General features: G+C 38.9%; 1 protein-coding gene across 4 annotated transcripts in view; it reads left to right on the top strand.

Moving 5' to 3' along the window:
* The first annotated feature begins 823 nt into the window (after window positions 1–823).
* LOC733007 (copper transporter) overlaps window positions 824–18,967 on the top strand; it is a 34,857-nt gene continuing 16,713 nt past the window's right edge. Inside the window, exon 1 of one of the 4 annotated variants that reach the window (XM_062675995.1) lies at window positions 824–980. The gene's annotated coding sequence lies outside the window, so the exon portion shown is untranslated. 4 annotated transcript variants of the gene reach the window in all.

The raw sequence follows: 18,967 nt of genomic DNA on the forward strand, positions 1-18,967 counted from the left end.
GTTCAGCAGTGGACGGCGATAGGCTGAAATGATGATGATGATGCATTTCAGTGCAATGCTGAGTAACGGTAACTAGTCCATCAATGGAAGATGAGCTCCCTTTTTTTTCTTCTACCTAAGCTGGTAGTCTTTAGAGGTTATGCCAGCGTAACCGGACGAGTAGGTGTGCTCACGAGGCTTCGCGGAATCTACCACCAGATCGGAAACGCGACTCACTGAGAAGATCCGGCGAGAAACTCAGTCGGCATGAACTCCTATTTGAACGTATGAAATAGCCGTGCGTAAGTGAATGCACTTGTCACAAACAACAAACATCACAGCGTGAATGTCACCGTTAACCTTGAGACATGAGGTCGAATTTCCAATTGTATCGTATAGCAGTGTCCCACCCTTCAAACCAGAAACAATGACTCTTTAAAGTATGCAGGCTGGAGATGTTTCCTCGCATGGACTCTGAATACGTTTGGTGATTATGCATATTTATTACAAGACGTTATTCCTTCATCGTGGAAGTCGATCCTGAACCAGTATTTTCTAAATTTTATTCCAAAAGCAAACTCTCGTCTTCCTTCATTCAATATTTTTTTAAGGCCAATGCACTTTACGAAGTAGTTTTATGTTAAACTTCTGCCGAGATATCTACAAATGCAAAAATATTCCTAAAAATATTTTCATTCGCTTAGACTCTTGGCAGAGTGATCGTGGTCATCATTTCGCAAAAACATAATGGAAAGCAATTATTGTACAAGAAACTATCTGTGTCTTAACTGTTTTGCGCACGACACCGCTGGTGCTATTATCAGCAGCTTTTGACTCAATCATCACTGATAGGACGGTACAAGCGCTGTTGCCACCGGCGCGGCCGCGCTCTGTGTCTCCAACTGATGAGGGAGAACTCACAGAGACCACGGCTAGAGACAGCATAGCAAATACTCCTGGATTTGAAGGAAGCGCCTGATCTAAATAGTCTCCATAACAGAGTAAGTTTTTATTCAATCATAAGCGAGCCAGTTTCTGAGATATACATTCAAACAAATACATATCATATCGTATTTGTAATGTATGCAAAGAAACAAAACATATACCTTCAGAGTGTCCAACAAGAATAAGAATATACCTAGTTTAAAAATTAATACCAAACCTGGTTATCCTGCTCAGGACATCCTTTCAGGCCAAAGGAATAGGTTATAGTGTCGTCATCAGCCCACTCCACAAACTCTTCAAGCTAGCTCGGATTTCTTGAAGTTAGAAATATTGCATTTACTGCTGGTAGGACCTCTTGTGAGTCCGCACGGGTAGGTACCACCACCCTGCCTATTTCTGCCATGAAGCAGTAGTGCGTTTTGGCTTGAAGGATGGGGCAGCCGTTGTAATAATACTGAGACTTTAGAATTCATATCTCAAGGTGGGTGGTGGCATTTATGTTGTGGATGTCTTTGGGCTCCGGTAACCACTTAACCAGGTGGGCTGTGAGCTCGTCCCATAATGTATGCAATAAAAAAAAATAAAAAATAGAAGATCACGTAAAAACATAGATAGATGCATGACAAGCTAATAGAAGCGTGTTTAAATATTTGAAACGATTGTATGGTACGCAATGCGCAATGTAACACAGTTTTGAATCAGTGATCAGTTGATGTCAATGACCTCGTATGACGCGGGGTCACTTACCAGCTGAATATTAGTTAATCTATAGATATAAAAGTCGATGAGGATGTATGTTCCCCATTGACCCCGAATCGGTCCAACTGAATTCTATGAAATTTTCAGCAAGCCTTCAAATTAGCGTAGAGTGTTATTATATGAAGTTTGGTAGCGATCAGATCAAAGGTCGGCCACAATTAAATCTAAAACGCGAAAGATCCTAATTACAATGAATAACAATATTATAACCATTTTAAATTAAGATAAGATTACCTATTTACCTATGAAATTGCCGCTTAGTATAACGAACGCCAGTATTTTTTATGAATGACTAGCTGACCCGGCAGACTTCGTAGTGCCTCAATCGATAAATAAAATACCTAAGCTTTTGTATAAAATAAACTTAAAACTAACAAAAGGAATCCGTCCGACACGGACACATCAAAGGAAAAACAAAATTGTTATTTTTATTTAATTCCGAGTATTTATATATATTTATTTACCTTTTAAGCCTTCCCTGGACTTCCACGAATAATTCAAGACCAAAATTAGCCAAATTGGTCCAGCCGTTCTCGAGTTTTAGCAATTCATTTTTATATATAGAGATTTTGAAGTGAAAATTCTTCAGGCGCATTGAGAGTAAAATTTAACTCGCGACAGATTCGTTATAGCTAGAAAATATACAATTTAGACCGAGGGAGAGTGAGAAAATAGACAGATCGTCTCGCGAACCACTCGACCTTGAGAGAGAGGGAGAAAGCGAGCTAGGTCCTTTCCCTTATACACATTCTGTTTACGGGCGTCGGCCAATAGATGGCTTGTTATTGGATGGATGAAAAATTAAAAAAGAAGTTCCGCTTCTTTCGTCCACAAAATTTTATGCCCACCATTATTTTTTCTATCTATCAAAATGTGCACCCGTAGTATCGATACATTAACTGAGGCTGGCCGAAATTCGCGAGTTTCTCCATCATTGTGTCCAACTCTTCACAAAATCCGCTGTAATGCTGACGTCATTTGGTAAGAAACTGTGATGAATTACAGCGGCACTAGATCATAAAAATAGTGACGCTAAATTTTATAAGGGTTAAGTTTTACAGCGCCCCTAGCGGCAAACGTAGGCAAACGATCCCATTCCATTCAAATATGAGCTAACTTTTACGCTATCGAGAAAGTTAAAAAACTTGCACTAAGCACACAGAAAAAATTGGTCTAGTGTGCTTACCTAGTGCGAATTTTTTAACGTTCACGCTTTTGAGAACAGCGCCCCTAGCGGCTAACAAGTTTGAGTTAACTTTAACGCTATCGAGAACAGTTAAAAAATTCGCACTATGCACACAAGTTTATTTTTTTATTTTTTTATTACTTAGATAGGTGGACCAGCTCACAGCCCATCTGGTGTTAAGTGGTTACTGTAGCCCATCGACATCCACAACGTAAATACGCCACCCACCCTGAAATATAAGTTCTAAGGTCTCAAGTATAGTTACAACGGCTGCTCCACCCTTCAAACCGAAGCGCATTACTGCTTCACGGCAGTATTAAGCGGGGTGGTGGTACCTACTCTTTTTTTTTTTTTTTTTTATTATTGCCTTTGTAGGCAGACGGGCATACGGCCCACCTGATGGTGAGTGGTTACCGTCGTCCATGGACTTCAGCAATGCCAGGGGCAGAGCTAAGCCGCTGCCTACCGCTTAATACTCTCCACAAGCCTCGTTTGAAGAAGGACATGTCATAGCGCTCGGGAAACACCGTGGAGGGGAGCTCATTCCATAGCCGGATGGTACGTGGCAAAAAAGTGCGAATGTTATTCCTTCACCGTGGAAGTCAATCGTGAACATTTGTTGAGTACGTATTTCATTGTGGTGTAGCGATGGACGCGCCGGGCACCAAGGCTTGCCCGTGTCCGCACGACCTCCCAACCCCAGCCAACTCTAGCCACTACTAGAACTACTTCGACGAGTACGGCTACCGGATTTTCCTGGCACAGAGTATACGGCACGATACGGTAGATGTCACCATTCTACCAGCTGGATCTGTGCTCGAGAATTCAGCAGGGAGCCGAGTTATGCTACTATTGAAATATCCATTTTTTGGCACGAGGTGGCTAAACTAGGCCTCTTGCTTTAAGTGAAGTACTGAAGCTCCTATGATATCACGCCGTAAATGCTGTCCTCTGCTTACAGATTTGTAGGTCGATTGATGTCTCCGGGTGCATCACTACCGAATCTATTGTTCGACCGAAAATAAACCTATTAACATAAATTACGATGACGCAGTTACTACTTATGTATTGATAAGTATTATTCGTGTATCTAGTCCTACAACGCACCAAATAGTGCTGGTTGAATAATAATTGCGAACGTAAAAACCAGTAAATGAATTACAATTCCGTTAAAAAAACCTTTAAGTGGTATGCAATGTACAGCTTAAACAAGGTTAATTGTTTAAGCAACCGATGTCCGTTGCTTAAAGCATCTAACATTTTAAGTAACTCTACTGACTACCCGCATCATCAGATTCAGGACTACTCGAGTTTTTTTTTCTTTTTTTATTTATTGCTTATATGGGTGGAACGAGCTCACAGCCCACCTGGTGTTAAGTGGTTACTGGAGCCCATATACATCTACAACGTAAATGCGCCACCCACCTTGAGATATGAGTTCTAAGGTCTCAGTATAGCTACGGCTACCCCACCCTTCAAACCGAAACGCATTACTGCTTCACGGCAGAAATAGGCAGGGCGGTGGTACCTGCCCGCGCGGACTCACAAGAGGTCCTACCACCAGTAAAACTTTTGTGTACTTCGCCACTTGGGGATCTTTTCCATCATATCGCATACCCTCCAAAACATAACCACTAAAGGCCATCCGAATACAATTTATAGGTTGAAGATACCGTTCCATAAACGACATCAATGACCCTGTTCTGTGAATCTCGGACTTCAACTACAAAAATATAATACGTAAAGAATGGATATGTGTTTTTCTTACATAATCATAGTCACGTCACACATACCTGCAACTAATGTATTAGAATTTAAATTGTGTAGTGTGTAAATTTGTAAATAGTAAATTTATTTTTAAAAGAGCAAGCAATGAGTGTTCTGCCAATAGTTCTTAGTAGTGATACTGTGTTCCGAATCGGATATATTGACAAAACAAAGAATCAATTATTTGGCTAGCAGACAGGCTATCAGATCTCATTAGGCAAGCTTCGTTGTATCTTGACAGCAATTATATACGTTATATCCGTTGAATTTGTTTTATTGATATCTAATCGCAATTAGGTATTAAATACAACATAATCGATTTAGCCGACACGGACGATTTGTAATGATAAGTATATTTAATTTATATTGCAAGTTTTCTGTCAATCTTGGTTCATAACAATTGATTAGCAAGTAAGCAAGCTCTGGACGTTTCACTTTTTTGTAGAAGCCATTTTATTGTTTGGTGAGTTTCATTTGCGAATTTATTTGAGTTTTTTTGATTATTAAAACAATATCGTGTATAATGCAATAGATTCCACCATTACGCTCTACCATTTTTTTTAACTTTAACATTAAAGATTTGCAGGAATCCAAATAGCAGTTTGATTGTGTCATTTTTTATATTTTGTTTTTGTTCTAAATCGGTAATTTTATAATATTTTAGCACATCTTGCATTTTTTTATAAGAAGCGAGGGCGTTTTGCTGGGATTTTTTTAATAAAACAAAATTATACACAATAAACATTTTTGTATTTTCATATTATTATATATTTTATGGTTATGATGAGCTAACTAACTTTATTTATCGAGTTGAATAAACAAAGCTACTCTTAAATTTCATATACATTTTTACTAAGGTTTTGACTTTGTTCTTCCATATTATTTCTATGTCAGACCAGAGTCGACTTTATTGTACTCGTAAAATTTGGAGGAGGTATTGTTAATGCTTTTTATACAAATTGAAGAACTTGTAGCCTAGGGGAATAGGCATCGTAGTTCTACGATTAGAATCGGTTCGCTTTCTATTAATGTCTATGAATGAATGTCCGAATGATCTTCATGAGTACTTAAAAGTAGTCACAAGGCGCCGTCTGCTACCGTCCATCATTACGCGTAAGCTACTGTACTTATTGTATGGCTGTTCTACCCTTTAGTCAGGGATTCCCAAACAATATTGGGCAAAATATCTCTTTTCATAAATGAACTCAAACCTCAGACACATACAGCCTTTATATAACTTTAAAAATCCTACAAAATAATTAACAATTAAAAAGCTTTTATCATGTGTGTAAGTGGTGTAAGGAATCCCAGCTCTGTACCGAGACGCATAAATGCTTCGCGGCAGATCTAGTTTACTATATCTTGGGGTAGAAAAGGGATCGTGTATAGCCGGACAGACTACTGCCAATATAGTATCATATTAGCAATTATAAAATCGGTCGACAATAAATAGGTAAAATAAATTTGAAATAAATAAAAGATTAAAGCGTTTCCTTTGAATAAAATAACTTCTGTGATGACACATTGCTTACCATGTTCTTCATTTATTATACATTTGGTACTGGAATATAAAACATGATTGAAGTTTATCCAGAGATCACAAGAGTCTAAATTCATTTTAGTAAAGTAAAATATTCTGAAATAATTGAAAAATGAGGAGTAATACTTACAGTTAAAATTAAATTTAGACATCAAGTTATCAGCACACGTATGCTGATAAATGTATTGAATAATAGTTCAATAAAATATATTGCGAATAAATGCCTATTACTTAAGGACATTACAATAAACAGTAAATTCAAGTTTCTTTTACAACGACCAATTGAAAACTATTTACCATTCTATTGAACGGTAAATACGTCAAGAAAATATCGAAAAGAAACATTTCCTTCATATACTTAAACATCTGTTTTAAAATTATACTACATATTCAGAGCACGTAACGTCGCGAATAAAAAATTAAGTAAGTACTTGCGGGGAGCTACCGGCTGGCCGCATGAAAAATATAAACACAAATACCTATATTAAAATTCAGACGTACCATAGGTATAAAAATGTACCTAGCGGCCAGGACATACGGTTCAAAATCACTAGGAATAATTCCGTGTCGCTTGCTCATTTATTTTGCGTCGATCGGTCTGTCTCGCTCGCTCGGTTCCGTTCATGTATTAAGCAACATTACACGACAAAGAAAGAAACATATTGGGTGATAGTGTGATGTTTGTTTCCTTCGCGTAATGTGTGATGTTGCATTACATCGTAGAGTAATATTACCCGAGTAATATCACTCGCATTACTTACACATGTCTATTGTAAATATCAGGGAAGTATAAAATTTTTCGAATACTTAACATTGTTACAAAATATTTTATAAAAACTAACAACGGTGTAACGTCAACCTAAGCTGAATGCAACAAAGTCTAAATCCCTTCTTAAAACAACTGAACTTTCAAAGTATGTCTACAAGCGATTTTAATGTCGAGTTCTTTGACAAAAGGTTGGAAATTGACTGGGATGTTTCTAGAGTGAATAGGTTACTTAGTTAGCATATCGGATAGCGTTTATCAAGGCTCCTGAGTTCTCTGCCAAACGGCGCCTGCATATTTTATACAGATGACTTGAAATTTTCTTCTATGAATAATACCACAATCTTCAGCAAGGCGTAACTACATGGAAGCACATTTTGAAAAATACTGATATTGGATTGTCATGTCGTATCGTTAAATGTCAAAGTGACTGCCCGCCACCGGAGTAGAGTTCATCCATACTACCTGGAGCCTGCGGTCATCCACAGTGCGTTTCCAGAGATCTTTTTTGCCACGTACCATCCGGCTATGGAATGAGCTCCCCTCCACGGTGTTTCCCGAGCGCTATGACATGTCCTTCTTCAAACGAGGCTTGTGGAGAGTATTAAGCGGTAGGCAGCGGCTTGGCTCTGCTCCTGGCATTGCTGAAGTCCATGGGCGACGGTAACCACTTACCATCAGGTGGGCCGTACGCTCGTCTGCCTACAAAGGCAATAAAAAAAAAGTGAAGTAATATTTTTGGGCCGGAATCATAAACTATGTTTTTAAAGATGATTTACCAAGTATCGTTGGACCGTAACCATCCAACGATTTATTTCGAATACCTTCATTAACGACATTAACAACATCACATGCAGAGTAACGACATTTGAGATTACAAACCCGAATTTCATACAAATAACACGCACGCGCTCTATCTTTAGGTGTGTAATGTCATAGTATTGCTGTTGTGTAACACATTAATATGCAACAATCATATTATGTTTCTTAAACAAAAGGTTGTAACTTTGCGACGAAGTTCATTAAAAGTATTTTCCACGCTTTTTTTAATTCTCCTTTTAAGCATCTTATATGTTCCCAATGAGTTAAAATTACAAATATATGTAGTTGGAATTAAGTTTTATCCTCTTTAGTCCATTTTTAAGCCGTGGTACACAGATTAAAAAAAAAACATACACGTGTACATATATTACATATCTGGAGACATAACTATCCAACCTAACTGTAGCAATTATTTTTCATCTGTGTTTTATGTCATTCTCTGTGTTTTACTTTTGAAACTACCAAACTTAAAGAGGCTTAAGACCTCCTCTTTGAAAATTTAAAAGGATGATTTGCGGTAACACGCGAGAGTCCACCTTTGGTAATGGGAGTAAATGTATTAAAAGATTAATTTCCAAAGATAATAAATACCTCTAAATCGTCTAGCAGACTTGCGAGCTCGGCCTCTTGGCGAGTCACTGGATCAGAATAAATAAGTGCATTTCTAGCAATGCCTAACCCAAAATAATATTTTTATAAAAAAAAATCGGAAATACGCCATAAACGCCAATACCTATACGACAAGCACAAAATTTAGAGAAACGAGCAGGAGTTTTAAATGGACCATTGACCATGTCGATTGTGAATACATTCTGAGAAGCTGCCAAATATGAGCTCTCGTGAGCTTACTTCATTACTTAGTTCAAAACAACTTAAAAATAAACGTAGCTCATTTTATTTTATCAGTAGTAGGGCACCATATATAGATATATATATTTTTTTGACATTTCTAAAAAAAAACCCTACATACGTGCTGGCTTTAATCATTTCCGCGGTAATTCGCGTGCTGTTTATATGATATTCAGCACACGGACATATTTGTGACATGTCAATCCGGCGCATCGTTCTTACTTGGTATGCTAAGCTTGGTTGATTTAAGTAATGTCGCACATTAACTGCTAGGCGATGTATTATTGTTATTCAAGACCTATCAAGATTTGGTGTTTTGAGCTTTGAAAACCTACTAACAGCTCAAATATATATCTACTGAAACTTCATTTCACATAGGTACCTATTGAAAGTGAACATACACTTGACAACTTTATTTCTTTTTTGGTTTTTGTTTTTAAATTAAATGTTTTAAACTAATTAGTTATATTTCATGTCCCTAGTTAAGTAAAAAATAAATAAACCTAAGTTTTTATTTATCCCTTACTTTGACTATCCGGCGAAAAACAATTGTAGCGCCATCTAGCTGTCCCAATTAGAAAACTGCTTCGAAATCTGGCATTTTCATAGGTGGAAAACTTCCCTTTTCAAATATCTCTTGGGAAACATTAACAAATTTCCCTAAGTAGATGACGTTTAAACTGTGTAGTTTTATGAGGTACTAGTGGAAGACGGCATTACGTCGCTGGGACTATCAGAAACTGTTGTACTGCCCGAACACATATCTTACGTTGATGGCACTATGCCAGAAACCTTATCCTAAGTAGCAACAGCTCGACTCAATCTGGTAAATGGCGGGCGAACAAACTAATAACGCTAAAACGTAAGGGATCTTCCGGCAAACTGCATATTACTGTGAACAGATCGCTTAGAACAAACACTAATATGACGCTACTCTTGGTAAATTATATAGGACTTTTTCTAGATGTCGGATAGGTGTACGAACGAACTGACGGTCCATCTGGCGTCCAGAGCCACCGACCACGACGTAAAGGCTGCCACCGACTTTCAGGCATGAGATCGAAGTCGCTATTGTATTCTGCACCAGCTGTCCCAACCACTATTTACGCATGGCATCCCTCCAGTACGCCAACGACGACGGACGACTTCGCGATAGAAATAGACAGGATATTGGTACCCGAGCGGTCTTACAATACGTCCCACCATTAATATTTCAATGAGGACTGCACCGTATACAGTAACTTAATTAATTATTTAATTACAGTTATCTGATAGCTTTTGATTTCAATAAAGCCTTGTCTCTTATCAAAACAAATGTAAGGAACGGACAGTGCTCCTATTCTGCACTTAAATGTGGTCCTTGTAAAACAAATCAATTAATATTTGATTTACAACGAATGGTTTATCGTTGAACTGTTATGTGTAACGCGATAATTTTACAGATTGAAACTGTTTCCCAGTAAATACTAAGGCTGTCTTTCGATTGTAAGAAATTATAAAAACTAGTGGCCCCGCCCGCAGTAGTCGAGATTCGACTATAATTAATTGAAATTATAAGTTAAAACATTATTATGGTTCTATTGTCAAACACGATTATATTTCGATAATATAATCACAGTATTCGCCAAAACTGCACTATAGATCAATAATATTAGAGACAAACAATATTAATCTATTTTCAATTCGACCACAGACTTTAAACAATAACAAAAGTTTCCCAATTGACAGTAAACAAAGAGTATATTTTTATGTATGTGTTGTGTGAAATACACGGTGGTGTGTGTAATGTTTTCTTTATTGCTTTAAAGTATCTTTTATGCATTATTTTAAAAAAATATTAGCATTGTGCACTCCTTCTCTATATTCTCTAAAAGTGTGAGAAATTTCATACTCCTCCGTCCGCGCAATTTTCGTAAAAAGGGGCACAAAGTTTTTGCTCCACGTATTAATATATAGATAGGTTTGACTGTTTCGCGCCACTTCTTATTACGTTTTTCGATGTTTCAAATACATAACGTGCGTACGTGCGCCGCCTAACTTAGAAAAATTTGATTTTTATGAGGAGACGTTGGAAACAAAATTTTGGTTTGATAGGTTTGATATAACTGGTAATTAAGCAGTGGCCGTCAGGAAACCGTTTGTGCAGCTGAACTACTCACAGATCTCTACGTACTTACTTACACCGTTAAACAATACTCCTATGCTAAGTTGAGCAGAAAACATAAACATAAGGAATCAGCTTATCGAGCCCGTTTTTCTATTTAACGTGCGATACAAGGCAACTTACATCGCGTATTTTAGTTATTTTAATGACAATAACAATAGCAGCATCTTCTACCAGCATTCGTATTGAGGTTCGGTAATGATTGTGATCTGCTGTGAACTTTTTTTTGTGAAGCACGGCTCAGCACGGGCTCAGCCAGGAGGGATGGGATTTGCTAACAGCTGCCCGAGCACCTCCGTAGGATATCTAACAGCTCTAAGGCAACTGCTTCGCGATTGCATCTACTATTACATTAGAATCTCGACCCGTTGAGAATGTCCGGCGAGACACAAACATATCGGCGCATAGCACGGTGCACGGTGGGCGCGAGGCTAGCCGACCGCATGTCGCAACTACGGCCGCCTCGCAACCAGCAAGCAACAACAAACGCATCACTCCTGCCAGTTGGTCGCGTCGCCCCGCCGCCGTCGCCCGTATCGCAGTCCGTGTCATTCGCGCGTATTTGGCAGCTGTCAAAACGAACGCACGTTCGAATTCTGAATAATTTATATTTGTTTTTGTGGAATCGTTAAAGTTTAGGTATGTATGTATTTTTATGTTTCAATTAATTATTATTTTGCGATAGGCGAACGTAGCTATGAGGGCCTTTACGTAGTGCGTTTATGCCTAAATAAAAAGTAGACGAAACGGAAGTTTTGACATTACATTTGAATATCTTTTTAACAGCGACTGTTCGTAATTAGACTCAGCTATCTCCCTCGCATTTCTGTTATTCATGAGTATCGGTAACCACTGGCCGTTAGATGGACCGTATGCTCGTTTACCGTGTACAAAAACAAAAAAAAACCGTATTTAAAATAAAGTTGTAGAAAAGTTGAATAACTCGACATAAACAAAAATTTAACAATAAGTAATATTTGACACCCACAATTCATTCTAAGCAATAGTTACATATGTTCAACGCAAAAACCATAAAATTTGGCATTTCCGCTATTTGGATTAATTAAAAATCTTGGTGCATTGACACTTCATAGTTTATTTTGTTGCTTTATTGAATTCAAACAATACGAAGTGAACGGCGAACGTAACCTCACATTAGGTTGAATAACACCGTGTAATAGCGAGTACGCATATATGTGTGTTTTGTATTAAAGTATGTATGTAAACACAGACAGCTAGAATAACAAAACTAATATGACCTCTAAATTCGGATCGTCGTCCATTCGTATGTTTAAAGCAATTGTTTTTTGAATATAAACTTATAACTGGCGGTGATACCAACGAAATTTGTTTTTATTTGTGTACTACTTACTACAATTCACCTTAATGTGAGTCCGCATGGACAGCTACCACGATCCTGCCTATTTTTGTCGCGAAGTAACAACTTCCGGTTTGAGGGATTTACTGGTGGTAAGACCTCTTGTGAGTCCGCACGGGTAGGTACCACCGGCCGCCTATTTCTGCCGTAAAGCAGCAACGCGTTTCGGTTTGAAAGGCGGGGTAGCCGTTGTAACTATACTTAAGACCTTAAAGCTTATATCTCAAGGTGGGTGGTGCATTTATGTTGTAGATGGGCTTCAGTAACCACTTAACACGCGGTGGGCTGTAAGCTCGTCCAACCATCTAAGCAATAAAAAAAATTATAATAATATAAGCTTTTACTTAGATCCTCTTTCTCTATTAAGATTCACATTGCAATTTCTATGCCTATCTTTGGAGTTGGAATATCAATTATCTAATGTGCTTACTCAGCACTAGTTCCTTGAACTAGTCAGTTAAGTGTCCGATAACGTGCCAGCCGAGGTTTCAATATATTATATGACAGCTGTCCCCCTCTAAAAAACCGGACACATGATTGCTATAGTAGAAATAGGCAGAATAACAACACCTAGCCGTGCGGACTCTGCATGCTCATACAAGTGACCGGTCACCGTCCTCGTCGAACCCATCGCTTGCGACGAGTGAATTAACCCATACACACAGCCCACTGAGTTTCTCGCCGGATCTTCTGGGTCGCGCTTCCGATCCGGTGGTAGATTCTGCGAAGCACTGCTCTTGCTAGGGTCAGTGTTAGCATCACTCCGGTTTGAGCCCCGTAAGCTCACCTACTAGTTAAGGTTACGCTGAAATAGCCTCACAAGGCTATCCAGCTAAGGTAGGAAAAAAAATTCAAGTGCTTGTAGTTTATCTATTAAATTTTCTAAAAGTCGAAATTGCACATGGCTAGTGGCACAGGTAACAATAACTATAATCATTAAACGCTAAAAGTATAATTTTTTCTGTCAGCGTCAGCACTGAACACGTAACAATGGACTAAATTGTCCAAGGTAGACCACTAGTAATCGACAGGTGAACAAATTATTTTAAACTGTTTAAATGTAAACGGAAAGATCACATCGGCCTATCACAGAATAGATAACGAACGAGATATTCCGATAAATGTTTATCAGCGCTGTTAGCTTACAACAAGAAAAGAAAAGGAAGTTTCCCGTCGTCGTTGGAAACCCAATATTTTACTTAATGCCGGGATATTGGAGTTTTCTTGGTTAATATAAAATGCAGCCTACGTCACTGGTGTATGCGAACTTAATACCAAGTAACTTAAAGATATCGATTGCATAATTAATTCAGTCTTAAATTACGATTTAATTGTAAAATTTTTGATGTGCCTCGGCACACACTTGTAGTAATCAAGATGCCCTGTCACCTCAACCACAAACCGACAAGACAATTGTTGAGGTCACAAGGCGGGCCCCGACTCGGATGAACGGCAGACCTGATTGTTTTAAATTAATCCGAATTGCTCGTTTTTGTTAGGGCTTTCATGATCTCAAAATTTGTATTAATATCACTATTATTGCATACGTTTTATTTATTTATTTTTAGTGCGTATTTTACTTAAGAACGGTTACTAAAGAATTCCTCCAATTACATACACATTACTACGCGCTCAGTTATAACTGCCGCTGATTGCATGAAGTACATTGATTTCTTGAAACTACTCGCGCAGGAACTCCAACAGTTCGGTTTCGACCGTTCCTAGTCAATGAACTATTCAGATACTCTGGATTTTCTTAAACCAAAATGAAGACTACAAAGTCAAGGAATGCCCCTGTAATTGCTGTTGTCGAGGAGCGATGCAACCACATGCAATCAGGTAGAGGAGGCACGACAATCTACACAGAACCCATACTTTAGACTCGCGCAAGTAAATCTACATCAAACGAAACTGGTTTTCCTACAAGAATAACTGGTATTTCCTGATAGTTCAACTCTCGACCGCCTTTATGCTATGTATTGGAAACATAGTTTGTCCTTCCACGGGTTCAAGTTAAAACTGTCCAAAATTGAACGAAATTAACGCAACTTGTTGATCGACTTACTTAATCAAAGTTAACATGTAGTGAAATATTTAAAATCATATTATTCTTGTTATTTATTATTTCGTACCTGCTATTTACGCCAGAGACAAACACAGATGGAGAAAGATCGTGTGTGACAAGGTGATTCAGAAGGGTGCTCAGTAGTGAGGAACACGACGCAAGGAGGACTTGTAATTTGTCTTAAACAGTGGGGAGCTGGTATTATTGAACAAGAAGAAATGATGGTCTAGTGCTTGTGTTTCTGACAACATAACAAATAACGTGGTCTTTGCACTGAGCTCAATTTAACATCACTTACTAAACATCTGCCATCTCGTGGGCCACGCTAAGCTTAGCTCAGGGAATTGTATCATCAGTTACAGCTCCAGTACAAATGGTCCCAACCTGGCTAGCAAGCCCATAGATACAGCCAATTGAGTTTCTCGCCGGATCTTATGAGTGGGTCTTGTTTCCGATCCGGTAGTAGATTCTGCGAAGCACTGCTCTTGCTAGGGCTAGTGTTAGCAACGTCCACAGGTTAGAGCCCCGCGAGCTCTTCTACTCGCTCGGTTACGCTGGTATAGCCTCTAAAGGTCAGTTTAGGTATGAAAAAAAAGGCTAACAAGTTTTATCCTGCGCTACAAGTACCGGGAGGGCACATGCAAGACGCCAACAAGGACACCCAGATCCCGAATATCTACCAAATACCTTTAACAAATATATTATCCGTGACTGATCGGGAAACGAACCCGGTACCCGCAGTACAACGCTCAAGGTCACTAAGCACGCCAACGATACGATCAATTAGTTTCATAAAACTCATTAAACCATAACATATTATTATATGAACATGTTTTATCAAATGCACCTTGATTCAAATTTGTCACAGTCGCACTTCAAGCGATTAACATATTTTCCAGAGCATTGTTTGGCCATCGAATTAGCGATTTTAAAGCTAGCCGACGAGCCAGCACAGTACAATGTTGCTTGCTTGTGGGGTTATACCATCGTGCGGGAGAAAAACTTTTTTAATTGCTTTCCCAGAAAAACACGTCTGTTATTGTAACTAGTCGATGTAGTGCCAGGGATACAACTCAGTTGCCGCTAAGAAAAAATTACAAGTCTTGTTTTAAGAACATTTTAAATAGTAGAGCAATTCATGATATGTTCCAAAGAATAACTGTAAAATAGTAAAAATATCTCTAGCAACTGTGAATAGGGATGGACTTTAGTAAATTGCAGTGGAAAAGTAGAAATTGAGCAATTATTTTTATAAAAATCTGAGAGCTTTCTCCATACAATATCCCATCAAAACACAGATAGAACTACTATCTATGATAAAATTGCGACAGTCATGGTATTTTAAACCGATTTCCGAAAGGTCGAGTGTCGAAACATTACGTTGTAAGTGGCCTTCGAGACTCGGACTGATTGCTTTCATTCAGTTACGCAGTAGGACTAGAAGGGCTCATTCTTTACGCCATCAAAATCTTGTTTTATAAATGATGTGAATTTATGAACATAAATAAAATTGTAAGATTAATTTCCCCTATAAATTGTTCACTTTTTACGATATACATACATGATTTATGAAACAAATAACTGCATATAACTACATATTAATAATTGGTAGGTAACAAAGATCATAACCAAATCCACTACACAATAACAACTTGGATTTTTTTCCCCTACCTATGCTGATCTCCTTGAGAGGCTATTTCAGCTTCTCCTTGTCGTGTAGGTAAGCTCACGGGCTCAAACCGGAGTGTTGCTAACACTGGTCCTAACAAGAGCAGTGCTTCGCAGAATCTATCACCGGATCGGAGACGCGACCCACTGAAAAGATCCGGCGAGAAACTCAGTGGACGAACGTTGATGATGTATGACAAACAGTATGGGCATCTCGGCCCCTCGAAGATATTTGCTCACTTACTTCACACATACACAAAGCTGAAATATAATAAAATGCCAAATAAGTAGTCTGAGTTTATGACGTGACGACAAAGCTAGTGCATGTTATCGTTTTAAAAGTCCTATAGGTGAACCCCAAAATTATCGCAAATGGACGTAGTCATTACACAATAAAACAAAGTTAGCGTTTGACCAACATTTAACTGTTTTGAGCGATAATTATTAAATATTAGTTTCTGATATTTTTAATTATCGACTGACCACATAAAATTAGTGGTGGAACTCATATAAAACTTTATTTATTTATTTAAATGACATCTTATCTTTATAACATCGTTAGGTACACATAGTGGTTTATTTAACTTTAACGTATCACAGCTAGCTCTATCACGGTTGACCAATTTCACATTTGAACGGTTCGATAAGAAAAGCAACAAATTTGAAATGATAACGGATGTGCAGATAATATTTCGAAGTAGCTCTGTGTAGACTGTAGTACGATGCCCACCACCGGGTCGTATCTCTTATCGTCTCCCTAGGAATACCAATACGTGGGCCTGAACATGCTTAAATCGTGTATAAATAATTAAGGACACACCATAATGTCATAGAGAATAAATACATCAAACTAAGTTCTCAACGTTTGTTTGAAAAAATATGTTTGACATAATTATGCTACCTAAGGAGGTAGAACGGAAACTAATAGATCATCTCAATGAGTTCTTCACTGCATTTCCCTGAAAATAGGCGGTAAAGAACGCAGAAAGCACTCCTCCCTCAAAGATCGAACATCCAAGTTGGTTCGTGTATTTAAAATCAGAGTCTCGTTTGTATGAAGTTGAATGACAGCCGGTGGGTGAACCAGTATGGAGCCGCAAAAGTGACAGCATCTCTACACCCTCTACCTATGGGTCATAAAGCAGAGCTTTTTTCGGCTAGGCTGCAAAAACGGAAGGAATAATCTGGAGAGAGTTAATGTGCATGCGGGCCGCGTGTGCGAACACTACACTTGCATAAGTCATGACGCGATGGACGGAATGAATGCAAGTTCTGTAGAGTGTCATCTTGTTACGAAGGGACAATGTATACTTCGCTTGCAAATTATCGGGTAGAGTCAATAAGAACCAGATAGGTTATTATGCGATGTAATTAGTTTGTACTACCTACCGATGACCGTGATTCAAGTGATATAAATTTATAATTGATTGTTACTGAGTTTAATACATATCGTAATATTACGGTTATAATTTGTTTAAATTAAAACAAGTCTTGTAAGTGTGTCTTCTATGAAAACTACCGATATTTGAACTTGTTAATTAATGCTATCATTAGATAGCATTTTTGCTCGGAATTCCCCCTGTTTATTTACCATACATTTTTTCTTAACATTCTTAACCGGGAACTCTTCAAGTACTTAAGTTGATACAACAGATGTTCGCAGCGAACCTTTCGTGGAATAAAGTACCCCCATGTATTGGTATCGATAACTTTGCCGGGGGGATGCCTTCAGCTCTAACACTAGGAGCAGGCTTAGGGACCCCGGTAACCGTACTCGTCGAACTCGAAGAAGAGTTCGACGTGCAACCTAACCCATGCATCAGCCCGCTAAGTTTCTCACCGGATCTTCTCAGCGGGTTGCGATTTGGAACTGGTGGCAGATCCATTCGCTAGTTCCATTCCATTCCATTCCATTTACTGGTGGTAGGACCTCTAATGAGTCCGCGCGGGTAGGTACCACCGCCTACCTATTTCTGCCGTGAAGTAGTAATGTGTTTCGGTTTGAAGGGTAGGGCAGCCGTTGTAACTATACTGAGATCTTAGAACTTATATCTCAAGGTGGGTGGCGCATTTACGTTGTAGATGTCTATGGGCTCCAGTAACCACTTAACACCAGGTGAGCTGTGAGCTCGTCCACCCATCTAAGCAATAAAAAAAAAATTCGCGAAGCAGCTGCTCTTGAGTTGTTAGGTCTCCCTTGGAGGCGCTCGGGCAGCTGTTAGCAAATCCCGCCCCTCTTGGCCGTGCTCGCCCACCTGTCCTGGTGAAACTGGAAAGGCCTATAGGCTACCGATAATCCTTCATTCATAAAAAAAAATCTGCCGGTGTTCGAACTCTGAAGGCGAATAACATTAATTCTCTGATACCAGAAATACCAAACAGCACCAGGTAGACCAGGATATATATATATATATAGACACTCACGGTGTCTCCTGAGACGACGTCCTGCGGGATCTTCCCGGGGATTGGATCCCGCCCTATTGTCAGGATGGGTACCGGCGACGGCGAGCCTGCGGCGCGCATTGTGCGGTACCGTAGGTTTCGTGGAGTCGGAGTGGTGGAGCTCGATGGGGTTTAGTCGGTAGTCGGTTTTGCGGGGCGGGTCCTGCGTGGTAGACGCCGCGCAGCGCCTCGCGCGCTTTTCTCAAGGCGTCGTCTCCCGGTAGGAATTGGAAGAAGAGGAGGACTTTGGTCTTCCTCTTCTCCCTCTTCTTCTCTGGAGGCGCCGGAGTCCGACATAACCCGGTCTATTACCCCTCTCGACCGGGTATCCGTAAATGGATTCCCCAGCGTTAAAAAAAAAAAAAAAAAAAAAAGGTAGACCAGGATTTCTTCTGCTATTTCTGGATGCTTCTCTGGGAAAAGGAAAAATCATGCTGCAATAGGTTTCGTAATATTATATAAGTAAAATTTACAAAATACTACAGTTACTACTTTTTATATCTGTTTATGTCAATATTGATATGTGATGTGATGTGGACTGAAGTGAAAGATAAAGATATTATTATTAACACATGTGAAGCGATCGATGGCTGTATAGATTGCTAGTTCACAGTTTATTGTTATTTATATTAAGAAT

This window comes from Bombyx mori, chromosome 25 (genome assembly GCF_030269925.1).
Source record: "Bombyx mori chromosome 25, ASM3026992v2".
In the NCBI taxonomy this organism is placed as follows: domain Eukaryota; kingdom Metazoa; phylum Arthropoda; class Insecta; order Lepidoptera; family Bombycidae; genus Bombyx; species Bombyx mori.